General features: G+C 50.5%; 1 long non-coding RNA gene across 1 annotated transcript in view; it reads left to right on the top strand.

Annotated features, from left to right (window-relative positions):
* Positions 1-1,465: 1,465 nt before the first annotated feature.
* Positions 1,466-17,278, top strand: part of LOC311600896 — a 37,943-nt gene continuing 22,130 nt past the window's right edge. Inside the window, exon 1 of the long non-coding RNA XR_014780398.1 lies at positions 1,466-1,714. This is a non-coding gene — a long non-coding RNA (uncharacterized lncRNA). The remainder of the gene's footprint in view (positions 1,715-17,278) is intronic.

Below are 17,278 nucleotides of genomic sequence, written 5' to 3'. Positions count from 1 at the left end.
CCTGTTCCTTCTCTGGTTCCTAACTCATAGGGACAGGAAGGCCTTCTCTGTGGCTAATAAGGAGCTGAGGCCAAGAGGAAGCTACCTGGACACAGGTGATATGTGCAAGTCCAGAGGGAGAGGTGGGCTCTGGACTCAGGGACAGGCAGACAGGAGCCGTGGGGCACAAGATGCACACTTCTCCTCGGGTAAGTGTGAGCAGGGGTGAGGCAACAGTGGAAGGAAACAGAGACCTAAGGATGCTCTTTGCTAGGGCTCCCGAGAGGCCCCCCTGAGAAAGGGGAATGCCCCGTCCTACTCCCCACCTATTTCCATCTGCAGGACCACCAGCAGCAAACCCCAAGGGATTTGCAAGCTGGCCTTTTGCTCCAGCAGAGCTCTCTGGGTTCAGCTCGCGATCTCTTGGCGGACAGCCCTAGGCTAGGCGTGCTATTTTGTTCTGGTGGAGCTAGACTAAATCAAGGGCTCAGACTGGGGGGTGCAGACGCTAAGAACCTGTGAGGTCAGGGGCTCCCTCTTAGACAACCTGCTCTGCCGCTCCCCAGCTTCCTTCTTGCCTGCCGCAGAAGTGGAGTCTGAAGGAAGTAACCCTCAGAGGAGTGAGTCGCTTTTTGGCCCGAAGGATTCCGGAATTTACAACAGCTACTGTGTTTCCAGACTTTCCCAAATCATTCGACCTTCTAAAAGGAGGAGCCCTCTTTGACCACATGCCCGTGTAGCTCAGCCCTATCCCTCGCCCAAGGGTAGAGCGAACCTCAGGCGGTAGGATGGATCTCTGCAGGGTGGCCTTGCTTCTTGGAGGAATACCTCGTGCTCTGGCTCCAGAGGTGCACTGGACCCTAGCGGGGAAGCAAAGTGGGCCGAACAGCCTGAGCTGCGGAGTAGTGGGTGTTAGGAGGAAGCTAGTCTTTTAATCCCGTTAGAACGTTAAATCCTGACTCGAACCTATCCGGGACACTTAGACTCTGACACACACCACAGCAGGTCCATGAAAGAGCCTGAACGCGGACCCGCCCACCCGAGGGTAGATAGATGCAGATGTGGCTCGCACACGTGTGTGTGTGTGTGTGTGTGTGTGTGTGTGTGTGTGTGTGTGTGTGCAAGGCGAGAGTCTCGTCGTCCCCCGCACTCTCTCTTTCTCTCTGGGATTCTATAATTTGCCTTCCTTTGTTCTCAAAATAGTACGTGAGCGCTGCTGGCGCTGCTCTCGGGAGGGGTGGGGGCTGCTGCGCGCTCACTTGCGCGCAGAGTTAGCTGCAGGGTTACAAACAGTCTCTCCTGCTCCCCCGGCCTGAATTAATGTGTTACTATTTTGGGCGAGCCAGTGTTTCCAGGGGAAACCTAATGACGCAATGACGTCAATGCAGGTCAGCAGCAGACTCTCCAGGAGGGCGGGCGGGCTCCCGGCTTTCAGGCTCCGCGCAGTCTGCGGGCGGGAAGGTGCCGGCGAGGTGGTGAGGGCGGCGGGTGCGGGGGCGCAGCCGCCCTGGCCAAATCCTGAGACCGGAGGACAACCCCCTCCCAGCGCTCTCACACGGGCAACTTCCCGCTGCCCTGGACGGAGTTTCTCCGTTGCTCACGGACATCCAGGAGGCGGTGTGGAGGGCAAGCAGGGTAACCCCCACTCTTAACCCACATCTGTCCAAGGGGAGCCCGAGGAGTCAGCAGGTCCGGACTCGCTGAGGAGGCTCCACGCGGGGCCTCCCACGCACAGGTACGCGCTGGTCCTCTGGGTGTCTTCAGTTTGGGAGGGAGGCACACTTCCGTCCACTCTCCTCTACTAGCCTGGCACCGTAAATGGGCGTTTAGGGAAGGAAGAGGGGTGTCTTAAGAGCTACTCTTATGCTTATCGCACCCCCTCTTTGTGGGCCTAAGAGCTGATTGCTCCACTTCAGCTTTTCCCTGGTTCCAGGCTAGAATTAGGGCTCCCTTACTGGTTGTGCCTCTCTTGGGGTCACCCTCTGAGGCCCAGACACAAAGCAGGAGGGACGTCCAGGCCACACGGGCCAAGGTGATGTTAGTCTGGAGAGGTACATGGGTGGCCTGGTGGGAACCAGTGCTGGTGTTTAGAGAAGGTGAGCAGGACTGCTTGGGTGCGTTTGATGCGTCCATACACTGTATGTGGACCAACTCCCGGGGGGGGGGTGTCTATGTGCAAATGTGTCTGTGCCACCCGTGTACATGGGAATGCCTGGCGTATCCTTCCTTGCTATGCCTTCGTGACATCTTCCCTGAGTGCTGGAGCTTTTTCCCTGCTGGTCCCCGACTGTTGGCCTAGATTGCACCTTACTCCCAGGGGGACCCTGGCCCGCTTTCCCCAAGCTGACCACAGCTTCAGATTGCTGCATACTTCTCAACCTGCTTTCTTGCCCCAACACGCTCATGTACTTTCTTTGAGGATAAGTAGAAGAGGGAATCCCCTTCTACCCGCCCCCTCTGACTTGTGGCGGAAGGAAGCACAGCATCCTCTGGGCTCCTCCTTTTAGGCCGGGGCTCTCCGGTTTCAGCACCTCGCCGTGGACAGCTCCAGGCCAGCACCTCTTTGCGTAGCCTTTGCCTCTTTCCTTGCCAACTCTGGGATTCAGGCCTGGCAGTGAGCGAAGGCCCTGGCCCCAGCCTACTACTCCTGACCTGGGCATTGTCGGCTTCTATCTAGCTCCAGAACCCAACTCTAGGTCCTTCTCCCAACCTCTCAACATACACACCATACAGGAGTCTTAGGTCAGACAGCTAGGAGCCCCCTCTCTGTGGTAAGCTCTCCTTTCTCACTTAAATCAGTTAAGTGAATACAGCGAGATTTCCACTTCCTAAAAGGCAAGCCTTCTGAAGGCAGAAGGATGGGGATGGGAGGGGAGTCCTCAAGACACGCCCTCCCCACTCTCGCATCCCCCTTTTGTCTCTCTTCCCACTCGAGCTTGGGTCTGAAGTCACCACTCCCTTCCAGTGTCCAGAGGGTTTAGCTGATGCCATGTTTAGGAGGTCTGTGTGGAATAATATTTGAGGAGTTTCTTGTAAGAGTATGCCCTGGGCTTCCCAGGAAGTCTCCAGGGAGAATGTGTGTGTGTGTGTGTGTGTGTGTGTGTGTGTGTGTGACAGAGTTCTATGCAATTCACACATACTAGGTTGTGACCACTCAGCAAATGGGACAGCAGCACACACTTGTTCCAGCACAAGTGGACCCTGGTAAAGCAACTGCCCGAGGCTCACTGCGTTCCTGGGTTTCATGACCAGTAAGGTCCTAGACACACTTCAGTCCCTTCTCCTCAGGAATCTCCTCGTCATCCCAGCTCCTCCAGGAAGAGCTAAAAGGGCCCTGCGGGACACCCCAGTCAGCCCAGGGACTGGCAGAAGAAAGCAGGGGGAAGAAGTCAGCTCTTGGCATTCTGTCCCACCTTGTCCCAGAAGCCTGAGCTTCAGACAGTCCTCTTCATTAGACAGCCTCTCCGGGCAGGAAAGATTAACCCAACATTGTCAGATCTGACCCAGGGCAGATCCAGGTGTTGTCTTTGTACTGCCAAGGCCAGCAGTGCCCAATGAGGTCTGGCCTTGGGGCACTGGACACCCCTCCTCAGACGCTCTAGGGCCTGGAGGGGCCATGCACACTGTCAGCAGGAAATGGCCTTTCCTCTGAAACACGCATTGTTCTGTTTGCTGCTAAGCTACCAGGGGAGAGGCAAGGGAAAGCCCCCTGGCTGGGGAAGAGGAAAGGGCTGGAAGCCATCCTAGTCCAGTGGCTCTTTCGTCTCACAGCTCAGCCCCTGTGAAATCTTCAGTGTTTCCTCGGGTTCTGGGGGGTACAGGGGGAATTGCTGTTCTCCAAAGTGAGTTCATTTCACGACAGAAAAGCTATGTGTGACCAGGTTAAAGAGGTGGCAGTGTGGACACACATGCAAACAGTAAGATGTGCCTTCCACTAAAGGTCAACGAACCTCCCCGCCCCTCCCCCAGGCTTTTAGCCGAAACTAACTCTTCCAGGAGTGCTAACCTCCTGTCGTGTGCCTAGGCCCGTTTCTGGCCATTTGTCAGGTTTCGCTAGCTCCCTAGCTTCCTCCCTCCATGTTCAGCTGGGCAACATCTGTCTAGGGCCTCAAGGGAAGAGTGGCCATGGTCAGACAGGTACAGGAAGTGTGACCTGTGATGCTCTGGCTTCTCTGGCTATTCAGAGCAGGGACCTCAGGGGAGGAGCCAGGGAAGGTGGCTGGCCTTGTGCTTGAAGCTAGCACATAGTGTTAGACTGGGTGGCTGAGAGACTCCTACGGCTCTTCTTGCCTGACCATGGGCATCACAAACCAGAGCAGCTGCTGGTCCTCATTGCCAGGTGCCCGACAGGAAGCTGAACTGATGGAACGTTAGTCCCAGCACAGGCCTCAGAGGTTCCCTTTCAGCCCCATGCTGACTGATTGAGCTGGTCCTCCAGATGAACCTCTGGTTCTCCATCTGCATGAGGGGGATTGAGTGATGGCGCCCACAGCTTGGGAGCTGGCTTGTCCTGAGGGTGCCTGACCAACATTGTATTAACACTTGAGATCTGGCTGGAAGAGCTCACTGCTTTGTTCCCCAAAGATGCTTGGGATCCTGAGAGGCTGGAGCATCCTGGAGCTCAAGGAAGGCTGACCCAGGTCAGGTGGTAACTTTTCAGCTGCCTGATGAGGATCTCTTTTCACCAGGGTCTCGACTTCTCTTGGTAGGGAGAAGCTTGGGCCCCATCAATCAGAAACTGTAGTCTAACCTCTCCCTGGGTCAGAGAGCATCCATGGAGGCATATAGAAGAAACAGCTGGCTCCAGGTTGGCCAAAGCCACACAAACCCAACCCTGGCCCTATCTGGAATCCCCTAGCTTCCTAAATAATGGATGGGGTAAGGACCTGCACACCAAAGTGGCAGTTCGTTCTTGGGGCCAAGAAGCTTGGCGTTTTCTCACCTGAAGGACTGCATACAAACCTCCTGACCAACACACTGTATTCCAGCTAGATCCCTGAGCCCAAGGGGACTGAGCCAAGGTCTTCCTTGTCTACTTCTCTGTGAGGAGCCTCTCATAAAGCACACGTGTCCTGTGTGGCCAGCCTTTTGATTCTGCACCTGCAGTTCCGAGGCCTCCCTTAGCCACTCTAAGGGCGAAGCTGACTGTGAGAGCTTCATTTCAGCATAGAGAAGTAGTGCTTACACACAATGCTTTGGCTTCCCCCAGAGTGGTGGCTCTCAACCTGTGGGCTACATTCCTTTACGGGGTAGAACAACCCCTCCCTTCACAGGGGTCACCTAAGACCATCGAAAACCACAGATATTTATAGTAAGATTCACGACAATAGCAAAATTAGAGTTATACAGTAGCATCAAAAACTAATTTTGTGGTTGGGGTTCACCACAACATGGCAGCATTAGGAAGGCTGAGAACCACTGCCCCAGAGGTTTCAAGTTCAGGGCTGACACCCAACACTGGAAGAGTAGTTGTGAGACTCACTTGGCCCCAGATCTCCTGCCTATACAACCCTGGGCTAGCCATTTCATTCCCAGAGTGAAATAGGTGGAGCATTTATCAATGCCTTTCATGGGGCCATCAAATGATGCCTTATGATGAAGACTAGTATGTTATAATCACATATGTTTGGCAGTAGTGTCTTAGTCAAATATTCATAGCCTGGGGTTGAAATATGGTGTGTTCCATCCAGGGCCACATGAGGAGTGCACTCAGGACTACATCGGGGCCGAATAAACTAAAAGGGTTTGTGAGAGTCATGCTGTGTGGTAGCGATGAGTGTCTATAGGAGGACTTGGTGGACATGTTCAGATCACTTCATGCACTGGTGGAGAGGCAAGACTCTTGGACTGAGAATCAGGTAGCCGGCTACTGGCCTGGCTATGAGGAGACCTGGCGAGGTGGGGAACATTTCTTGCAGGGTGAGACACATCTGGAGAAAACAAGGAAACTCACTGTTGTTAGTATTCTCTGGCGCTTAGATGTCAAGGTGGTTCTTGAAATCTTCAGCTCTCGAATACAATGCTGTGTTCATTCTCCTCCTCATGATATCTCTGCAAGAGGGTCACATTTCTTATGAGGAATCTGAGGCTAAGTATAAGACTTGATCACCCAGATCGAGCTCTGGCTTAGGTCTCCTGACAGAGGTGTATACTCTCTCTGTAATGTCTGCAGAGAGGCATTCCCAAAGCAGGCCCAGTGAGAAACAGTCTCCAGATGTCCCAGAATCCTCTGCAGCTTTTCTTTGGTTGAAGTTGGGGTGCCATGGTAGAAAACCTAAAGCAGTTTTGACACCTCTGGTCCAAATCGTAGAGCTGGTGAGCTGATTTACATTTTAAGGCACCAAAATTTCTTTTCTTTCTTTTTTTTTTTAAAGATTTATTTATTTTTACATATATGGGTGTTCTGTCCTCATGCACACTAGAAGAGGGAGTCAGATCCTACTACAGATGGTTGTGAGCCACCATGTAGTTGCTGGGAATTGAACTCATGACCTCTGGAAGAACAGATAGCGATCTTAACCACTGAGCCATCTCTCCAGCCCCAACACCAACATTTCAACTGCGATGGTCAGGGTGGATTCAAGAGCTTGGTCCTGGGTCCTGGGACCTGGGACCTGGGTCCCAGCCATCCTCAGTCTCTCCCCTGAAGTGTGGCTTCGGGCAGACATATTCTTCTCTGGCAGTAACTGAGGGAGGACGGATGAGCATGGAGGCTCCTCTAGTTCGATGGTGTTATGAATCTTTAAGAACTTCGTTCTGTGGGATAAAAAAAATCCCCATCTAAGCCAGGCATAGTGGTGCACGTTTGTAATCCCAGCACTCAGGGAGGCAGACGGCAGACGGATCTCTGTAAGTTCGAGGCCAGTCTGGTCTACAAGGCGAGTCCAGGACAGCCAAGGTTATACATAGGAACCCTATCTCAAAGAACCAAAACGAACCAACCAAACCAAACCAAACCAAACCAACCCCCCCCCCAGAAAAAATCATCCCAATCTATAGAGAAAGTGGGTTCCTGTACAAGTGTGCTCCTGTTGGGTCCTACCGACCCAGTCTTTTGTGGAGAATAAATGGTGACATAGTGGATGTGTGAGTCAAGACCTTCCCAGCCTCGTCTGCCTCAGGGAAGTGACGGGACATGGCTGGCCAAGGTTAGGTCCAGAAATTCCTCCGGGGACAAAAAAGTACATGTCATTATTATTTTTTTTTTCATCTTGGCTCCAGACTCCTGAAGATTTGACCTCTAACTCAGCTCAGTCAACAGGCCCCTTCTAGGCCTTTCTCCATGACCCTGAGCACTTGCTGTGCCTTTTAGTTGGCTGCTTTCCTTCCTATAGGATTTAACAACAACAACAACAACAACAACAACAACAACAACAAAGCAACAACAAAGACTGCTAAAGCTTTAATTGCAGAGAAACCTAATCTTAGAAGAAAAAAGGTCTCAAAAGCCCCTGTGAACAGGCCCTATACTATAATCTGTCCACCCTGGAATCGGCCATCTTTCCCATCCCCACCGGGTCCTTGGCCCCTTTACCTTGAGGTTCAGGGTTTCTACTGCCTATGGGCAGCATGAGTGTGTTAACAAAGCAAAAAAATAACGGTGACAGCTGCAGAGGAAGCCGAGGTTGGAGCTCATGCATCTGGGAGCCATAAGCCAAGTTTAAAGCAAAGGCCTCTGTGTTTGCTTTGTGATCTACCTTCTCATGAGCGAGGCTGTGGTGCGCGAGGATGTGGAAGACCTGCAGGCTCACTATCAGTGTCAGGTGGCTGTGCGGCACCATGTGCTACCAGCAGCGGATGAACCCTAGCTCTGTGTAGGGCTGAGCAGCCCACCGTGTGTGTAGCCTCCAGGCTCCAGGCCAGCCTGCTTTCAAGGACTCGTGTTTGATTCTGCTTCTCAGTCTGAAGCAAATCCATGTCCTCCTGACTCCCCCTTCGGTGGCCTGGCTGCTAATAAACCATCTGCTTCCTGGCTGATCTTCTAGCCGTGTGCTCATAATGGCGAGGAAGTTCTCCCGTAGGCAGTCAGCCTGGCTGGCTGAACTCAAGGGGTCACAACTTATTAGTGAGGTGAAGACAGGCCCTGTGTAGACTCTTCCACATGCCAACAGGGTCTTGAGGACTTTCCAGAAAAATCAGCTCAAATTAAGGTAGAGCAGGAAGGATGTGTGGTTGTTTAATGTCCACGTTGGAGTGAGTTGAAATCGTCTTTTCTATGGTTATATAGCACTTAACAGGAAAGTGGAGGCTCAAGATTGACATCACACCCACACTTTCTTCTGCACTGGTGTTCCCCAATGTTTGTGACCTTTCCTTGGAAGCACAGCCCGAAGACAAGGCTTCCACCCCCCTGGGGGACATTGGAAAATTCACCTGGGGAGCTCTCGAGATGCTCAGACCCACCCCAAAGACCCTGGTTTAACTACTGTGGGTGTGGTCCAGGCATTAACAGTGATTTAATTAGAGCTCCTCGGGCAATTCTAATGAGCACCCAGGACTTAGGGTCCTCCGCCACTGAAAGATAACCTGGGGCAGAGCCTTCCAGACCACACACCTGGACATTCACTTTCAACTCCCTCCTCTAGATGTTCTAATTAATTGATTAATTAAGTTTTGGTCTTGTGTTTCTTGAGGCAGGGTATCTCTGGCTGGCTTCAAATTTGCTATGTAGCTAAGAACTCCTGATCGTCCTGCCTGCACCTTGTGAGTGCTGGGGCTAACACAAGCCTACCAGGTGCTACCACAAGCAGTTTTATTCAGTACTAGGGAGTCGAACTCAGGGCTTTATGCAAGCACTTTACCAGGTGAGCTTTCTTCCCCAGCCTGATCTCATCAGTAAAACGTTTAGGACTTTAGAAAGCTCTTCAGGTGACCGACCGACCTTATTCAGCAAGGTTTGAGAGCATCAGCCTGGGATGGGACCTTGCTCCCTCTAAGGGTGATCAGCAAGCCAGCAACATCAAGAGGCCCCAGCAGCCTGCTGGAAATGCAGACTTTCAGGCCCCACCTCAGTCTGCTGAATTAGCATTACAGTTTAGTGAGACTTCCATGTAACTTCTATACGCCTTAAAAATTGGCATAATGAGCTTTTTGCTTGGTGTGGCTGATGTAGGTCTTTAATCCCAGCTCTTGGTGGGCAGAAGCAGAGGGTTTCTGTGAGTTTGAAGCTAGCTTGGCCAGAGCTATACAGTGAGACTGTGCCTCAAAATAGATGGATAGATAGATAGATAGATAGATATTAATTAATGAAAAAGGCCTATGATAGAAAAAAAAACAGATAAGGGCTTCCCCTCCCCCCTTATTCTCTCTCTCTCTCCCTCTCCCTCTCTCTCTCTCTCTCTCTCTCTCTCTCTCTCTCTCTCTCAATCCCTCTGGTGACTCATCAGTCTGGTCACTCTGATGATAACCTTTGAGCACTTCTACATGATGGTGCCATTCTGGGCATCACTTATTCAAAGAGGAATGGGTGAAGGGGCCACATAGATGTGGATTATAACACAGAGGTGAAGCTAGTGCCTGCAGAAGCACGAGAGGAATCCAGGGATCCAGGGGAGCACAGGAATGTGCCCTTCTCTGTCCTGGGAGCAGAGGAACCCTGCAGGGATGACTTCATGTGAGAGGGGCAGGACAGGCTGGTAGACGGTGTTCTAGACCCTTCAGAGGAATCATGGCTTTAGCTGTGGACAATGAAAATTAATGGAAGTTTCTGGCAAGAAAAAGGGAGAACAATGTGAGTCTTTTGTTCTCCAAGGTGAAAAAAAATACAGAAAAGTAAACGAAGGCCCAGGGAGGAAGTGGGCAGTAAGGTGCTAGAAAAGACAGGGGAGCGTGATGGGAGACCCCCTGGATTTAGGAGCAGGTAGCATCTCTGGTCTAAGTATCAGAAGCTGAGTAAGACTTGCAGTAGTTCACACACGCGTGGAGGTTCAGTGAGATAAAGGCATGTGAAGCTGAGGCCGGCTGCGCAGCCAGTTGTGTGGAACCATAACCAAGGAAGGAAGTGGATGTGGATCTGAGAGCCCGCAGTGTCCAGGGGCTGCTGAAACCATGGGAGTGAGGAGCCCAGTTTAAAGACATAGAAAGGAGGACCCACAGCACACAGAACTTCACTGTACACAGAGAGAGGGAGAGTGGGGGAGGGGGAGAGGGAGAGAGGGAGGAAAGGGGGAGAGGAAGGGAAGGGGGAGAGGGAGGGAAGGGGGAGAGGGAGGGAAGGGGGAAAGGGAGGGAGAGGGAGGGAGAGGGGGAGGGAAGGGGGAAAGGGAGGGAGAGGGAGGGAGAGGGGGAGGGGGAGGGAGAGGGAGAGGGGGAGGGGGAGGGAGAGGGAGGGAGAGGGGGAGGGGGAGGGAGAGGGAGGGGGAGAGGGAGAAAAGGGGGAAAGGGAGGGAGAGGGAGGGAGAGGGGGAGGGAGAGGGAGGGAGAGGGGGAGGGGGAGGGGGAGGGAGAGGGAGGGGGAGAGGGAGGGAAGGGGGAAAGGGAGGGAGAGGGAGGGAGAGGGGGAGGGGGAGGGGGAGAGGGAAAGGGAGAGAGAGGATTGGAGCATGGAGGAAGGAGCCAGCAAAGACTGCATGAGAGAATGGGTCAGAAAATGAAAACAAAACCAGAGACTCTAGGTGGGTACAGAGAGCATAATTCAGGAATCAAATGCTACAAAGCATCTAAGTGAGAGATGAAGGCTGGAAACAGGAGCTAATGCTTAGGCCATTAGTGACCCATATAGTAGAGAGAGAGAGCAGATTGCATCAGTAGAAGCTGCTAAGAGAGAAGATGCAAGTGCAGATGTTACTTCAGGGTGGATGGGAAGAGGAAACAATGGACCAGTTGTTTCCAAGAGAGGTAAGACACAGAGGACTTCGTTTCCTGTTTGGGTTAGAGGAAATGAGCAGGTTTCTGAGGATGAGTCAAAAAAAAAAAAAGGCCAAGAATGAGGAGGCAGAGAAGGGAAGTGCTAGTCATGCTGAGAGCAGAGTTTATCTGTGAGAGGAGGAGTGTTAAAGTGGTACTCACTGTTATCTCCTGTATCCCTTGGGGAGAGGCTTGCTCATCTTCTGCCAATCAAGAGAACAGTGGGCTAAGGCTCCTGGGAGCCGGATGGAGGAGTGAGTCAGCCGGGCTGTCTGCTGTGGCCCCCCAACAGCCTGCAGCACGTTACATTGTTTCCAGGCACAGAGGTTCAGGAAAGGTGACTGGTTTCCTTCAGGTTTGGGCAATGGCCAGGGAGAAGCAAGAAGGGAGGACATTGAGGAGCCGGAGGAGAGCACCACTCACACATGGGTGCCGTGGCATTCGTCTGATGAAGGTCAAAGGCAGGGGCAGTCACAGCCTATCCGTGAGCCTTCCTCATGAAGGAAGAGTAATGGGACTTACTGGCCCCTTGGCTGTGTGTAAGGAGCTGTTTGGAGAAAGGGAAGTCCTTCAGGTTCCTGGAACTACAACTGCTGCTCTGTTCCAGACTTCAGGTGGCCCTAGGGACAGGAGATCTCTGCTCTTACCTCTGGTGTTTGCTCTTTCAGCCTTTGGAAGACTCTCGGGGTCTCAGGCTTGGAGGGAGCCTTAGTACTCACTTAGTGCAGGGCGCCTCAAGCAGCAGTAAGCCCTGGAGGAATTCTGAAGTGATTAGAGGCGCACAATTGGCATTTAGGAGGAGGAGGAGGAGGAGGAGGAGGAGGAGGAGGAGGAGGAGACCAGGCATGTCTGGCTGTGTACAGTGTACAAAACAGGCTTGCACAAACAGCCTTGATGGGCCCCTCATCTGCCAGAGCTTTTATTTCCCCAAGCAGTAAAACAGTTCACAACAATCTGTGAGCGGAATTTACACATTTACACCCTTGAGCCCTCTAGAATCACTTCTGTATATAAGTTAAGAAGAGATTATACTTTTTACAAGCCGAAATGTATGCTTTGTCATTGTGAGTTGTAATCTAAGTCGATTTAATTTTAGGTATCAATTAGGGAGTTAAATTGATTTTTTTCCCCTCTAATTTCTTATTTCTTGAAAGTGGACTTTTCTGTTATTTAATTTTAGGATAGTGAAGAACTATTATCAGAGGTTTGCTATAGAAGAGGATGTTCAGTTCTGGCAAGAGAGAGGACCTAGCCCCAATCGGTCAACCAGAGCTGAATTCCCTCCGCAGCAACTCTTCTTGCTGTCTGCTTAAACAGCTCCGGAGTGGGGATTCATTACCTGCCTAGGGCTGTAACCAGGGAACCGCATAGGAAGAACAGAACTGTCGCTCAGGGTCTTCTGTCTTGACACTCCTGGGTGTGTCAAGGCTACACATCAAGGGACAATTCTCCTACAGGAGATTTTCCTGCTACTTGGCGGATGTCGCTAGCTCCACATACTTCCACCTGTCCACCCAACACTTCTGTCCAGACAGAGCCTTTCTCTCTGTGACATGATTCCGGTGCCCCTTCTTCTGCAGACCAGTCTTCTGTACTAAGCAGGAAGGATTTGGAGAAACCAGGTAGTTTAGCTCACAGTGGGTAGTTTATAGACTCTGGACTAACTTTTGCCATCCACTGCACAGTGCACCAAGTGTACTCTGGGAGTACAGAGGCATCCTTTATCCCCCAGGAGCTTAGCTGGGAGTGAAAGCCCATAAGATGACAGGTTAACACACACACACACACACACACACACACACATACACCACTGACTCCTTGCCCTCTTCAGACTGTTCTAGAATTATAGGCATGGGGGGGGGGGAGGGCGGGGTGTGTACCATGGAATTATGAAGAAAGGCCAGGCACAGAGGGAAGCTCCTGTTAAATTCTACAAGCCTAAAAGCAGGGGGTGGTATTACACAGCTACGTAGAAGAGAACGGAGGCATTAGCTTGGCGTGCCCAGCGAAGGAGTGGGGGAAGGAAAAAGAAAGGATTCTCTTCTTTTTGGAGATTCCCCCCGCCCCCAAGAGGTGGTCTGCAAAGGGCATGGGGTGGGAGAAGCACCAATGGGAGCTGCGGTCAAAACACAGGGGTTGCTTGACAGGCCACAGCCTTGTTTAATCAAACTGTTCTTAACCAGAGTTCTATCTTTCAGTAGGGGGCTAGAAGTTTCCTTCTGGGACACCTCCAGGCCCCTAAATATGACAAACGGCTGTCAACCAAATAGATCTACTGAGAAAAACCTCACATACACATACATCTCTCAAATAACCAATGTCTAATTCTTACATATATAAGTATATGTGTCCATGCCTGAGTGTGTGTGTGTGTGTGTGTGTGTGTGTGTGTGTGTGTGAACCATATGTGTGCAAATGTCCTCAGAGATCAGAGGAGGGCATTGAGTCTCCTGGAACTGGAGTTGGAGGCAGCAGTGAGCTGCCATATGGATGCCAGGAACCTACCCCTGGTCTTCTGCAAGAGCACTAGGTACTTTGTTTGTTTTGTTTTTTGAGACGAGGTTTCTCTGTGTAGCCTTAGCTGTCCTGGACTCGCTTTGTAGACCAGGCTGGCCTCGAACTCACAGTGATCCGCCTGCCTCTGCCTCCCGAGTGCTGGAATTAAAAGCATGCGCCACCACCGCCCGGCTTAGTAGGTACTCTTAACCATTGAGCCATCTCTCCCTTACAACGTCTTATTTTTACGTATATGAATAGATGCGGCCCCATAGGCTCTAACCCCAGGGGTAGCCTTCAACAAGGCTGAAGCTGAAGGAGAGAAAGAGAAAAGGAAGACCCAGAGGAAACAGAAATAATGTGAAGTACAGAAAGACCTAAAAACAAAGCATGCAAGGCTCACATTCAGATCCACAGGGGCAGCAGTGAAAGGGAGAACTCCAAGGAGGGAAATACTTTTGGAAATGAAAACATTTTTAAGTGGCTGCCAAAAGAAAATGTGCAGTAAAATTGAAGGAGAGGGAAGTAGCTTTCCCAGAAAGCAGAGCTGTAAAAATCCAATAGGATTGCAGACTTCAGCTAAGGAGAAGCCCCAGGAAGCAGGCTAACAAGACGTATGGAAAAGATACCATAGACGAAGGGAGAATCAATCGGGGAGGTTCATACTGGACTAATAGGCATCCCAGAAAGAGACAACAGGGAAAATTGAGAAGAAATGATCAAATAAATAATAGAGGAAAATTCTCAAGCCTGAAGCTTGAGGGCCTGTAAAGTGCCTGCTGAGTCGATCCAGCGAAAAAAGAACATCTATCTGCAGCGGTGTGTGCCGGCCTCAAATTCCAGAGACAAAGAAAAAAAAAGCTCAGAGAAAATATATAAAATTCCAATACACATTAAAATGCCATGAGAAGTTTTCTTGGCTCCAGAATGCGAGAAGAGCAGGCCTTTATAATTTAGAGACAACGAATCTGAGTTCAGCAGCCACAGAAATGACCATGAAGCCTTGGGGTAGAGCAAAGGCATTTTTCAGCTATGTAAGGACCCACTGGTCTACTTAAGAAAGTTATTACCAACACTCTCACAGTGGGCCTGGAGCACAGGTCTGTCATTTCAGCTGCTCTGGAGGTTGAGACAGGAGGGCAAGTTAAAGATTTGTCTGGGGTGCATAGTGAGTTCTAGGCCAGCCCAGGAAATTTAGTGTGAGCCTGTCTCAAAGACACACACACACACACACACACACACACACACACACAAAGTGAAAAGAGGACCAAACTTTAGCTCAGCTGTGGAGGTCTTGCCTTCTGTGTGGAGGAGAAGACTAAATCGAAAATGGCAGATAGAAGTTTCCAGAACCGGTGCCTCCACCTTGGAGAGCATCTGAGAGAGGTCCCAGGGCCACTTCAGCTTGACAGCTGAGGCACATGCTGAGGAGCTGCCACCTAATTTGAAGGCGTAGGACAGAGGGGTTATGACAGGGACTGTCCGGAATAAAAGGGATTCTCTGAGAAATACAGGAGGGATCAGACCAGCTGCTTAAAGGAGGTCATGGTAAAAGTATGGGGAAGTCACTGAAAAATTCCAAAGCTCTGCAAACACAAACATTCATTCCTGTTAGAAATACAGGGCCGTTAGAGAGCGCTTCTGGTCCTGGGTGAGGCAGGCTTTAGATCAGCAACAGCTGTCGCTCTAAGTGGAGATTGTTTATTCTAAGTCCTTTTTTAAAAATTTATCTTTATTTCATGTGCATTTGCTTGATATATGTCTGTGCGATATATGCTACAGATAAGGGTGTTGAATGCCCTGAAGCAGGAGTTACAGACAGCCGTGAGCTGCCATGTGGGTGCTGGGAATTGAACTAGGGTCCTCTGGAAGAGCAGCCAGTGCTCTTAACTGCTGAATCATATCTTCAGCCCTTATTTTAATCTAATGGGTGTCTGGATCTGTCTAGTCAACCGACACAGCAGAGATGGTCTTAAAACCACTTGCAGACACATGAGGAATTTTTTAAATTTAATTAATTTATTCAGATTACAACTCAACTGTTATCCTTCCTGTTCTTCCCTCCCTCCCGCTTTCCCCTTATTCCCTCCCCTTGGTCTATGATTGCAGGGGACCTTCTCCCCGACTCTATGGTCACAGCCTATCAAGTCTCATCTTGGTAGCCTGCTTATTCTTTCTTTGAGTGATACCAGGCCTCACCACCAAGAGGAGGAGGTCCAATATGGGGCACCAGAATTCATGTCAGAGTCAGTCCCCGCTCTCCACACAACTGTAGAGAATGTCCTGTGCATTGGCTAGATCAGAGTAGGGGCTCGACCACATGAGAAAATTTAAATGTAAATTAGTTAGTGGCTGGAGAGGTGACTCAATGGTTAAGAGCACTAACTATTTTTCCAGAGGGCCAGGGTTCAATTCCCAGCACCCACATGGCAGCTCACAGCTGCCTAAAACTTCAGTCCTAGAAGATCCAACACTCTTTTCCGGCCTCTGTGGGCAAAAATAAAAGCAACCTAAGAATTTTTAAGAATGTTAAATTAGTTAAATGTGTGGCTCACCAGGGGCTCTGCTAATGGGCTGCATGGCTGCCCATGCAAGATGCTGTAGGCCTCGGCAGTGTGGTGACAGCAGGGAGGTGGGGCCAGCTCCTCTAAGTGGTCATTGAGAAGGTAAAAAAAGATGTATTTTTAATTCCATAAATGTGTGTGTGTGTGTGTGTGTGTGTGTGTGTGTGTGTGTGTTCATTTGTGTCCCAGAAAAATTATGATTAGGTAGAACAGAACTATAGCAATTATAAATTTCACCATGGTAGTAATGGGGAGCCACCAATGAGGCGTTGCTGTTGTTGCTGTTGTTGTTTGTTTGTTTGTTTGTTTGAGGCAGGGTCTCACTGTGTAGCCCTGGCTGTCCTGGAACTCACTATGAAGACCAGGCTGGCCTTGCACTCACAGAGATCCTCTTGTTTTGCTTCCTAAGTGGGGAAGATTAAAGGTGTGCACCACCATGCCCAGCTCAACAGTGAGTTTTAAGAAGAAAGGTGACGAGGGTTGAATTTTCTGTTTGGAAAAATGCCTTGGCCACAGTAAATCTGGAAGCTGGTTCTAAACGGCTCTGGAATGCAGAAGGAAAAATCTTTTTGGTCTCTGCACCAGTCAGGCATAGATCATGGCCAGGTGGGGGGTTGTAAGAAGCACATTTAAGCAAACACTTGAAAGCAAATGTGTGTGGCAGGACAGGTGTCAGACGGGGTGGCCTGGGAAGAGGGAGGGTGCTTGTCTGGAGAGGTCTGGAGAAGGTGACCCTCAGCGATGTCAGTGGGTGGGACGAATGGGTCATGGCCTGCAGGGGGGTGGGGGGAGGCAGGACTGACGCCCTAGGCCAGGAAGCCACCACCAATGGGGGCAGCTGAGGCGAGGGCCCAAAGAGCTTCCCATGGGCAAAGAATCTGGACCGGGGACAAAAAGTAAATCTGGATTTTTACCATTTAAAAAGCAAGTTCAGCCAGAAACAGTGGTGCACATCTAAACCCCAGGAGGCAGAGGTAGGGAGGCACCTGAGTCAGGCACCTGAGTTGCACTGAGTGACCTTGTCTCAGAATGAAATGAATAAAACAGGCAGACTGAGTGCTGCATGTAAAACTGAGCATCTTTTCATGACTCACCAGCCACTTTCATTTCTTCTACTGTGAAATACCTCTCTTGCGTTTGTATTATTTTTCCATTTCTATTATTTATTTCAAACCAGACTCATCAGCTAGCTAATGATAAAACTGTGGACGGATTCCCACCAGAGTAAGGCGCAGTTAGATGAAGTAGTAATTAAAGCAGTTAAATAAGAAGGGGAAATGGAGCGCCAAATTACAGAACAGGAAGCAAAATTGTATCTTTAGTGTTAAATGACTTGATTGCATAAGTCGGAAATCCAAGAAAGTGACAGGAAAAAAACTGCAGCTAGTAAGAGT

This window comes from Acomys minous, assembly GCF_964271855.1.
Source record: "Acomys minous genome assembly, chromosome: 6".
NCBI classification, from domain to species: Eukaryota; Metazoa; Chordata; class Mammalia; order Rodentia; family Muridae; genus Acomys; species Acomys minous.
This window is presented reverse-complemented; position numbering and strand designations above follow the sequence as displayed.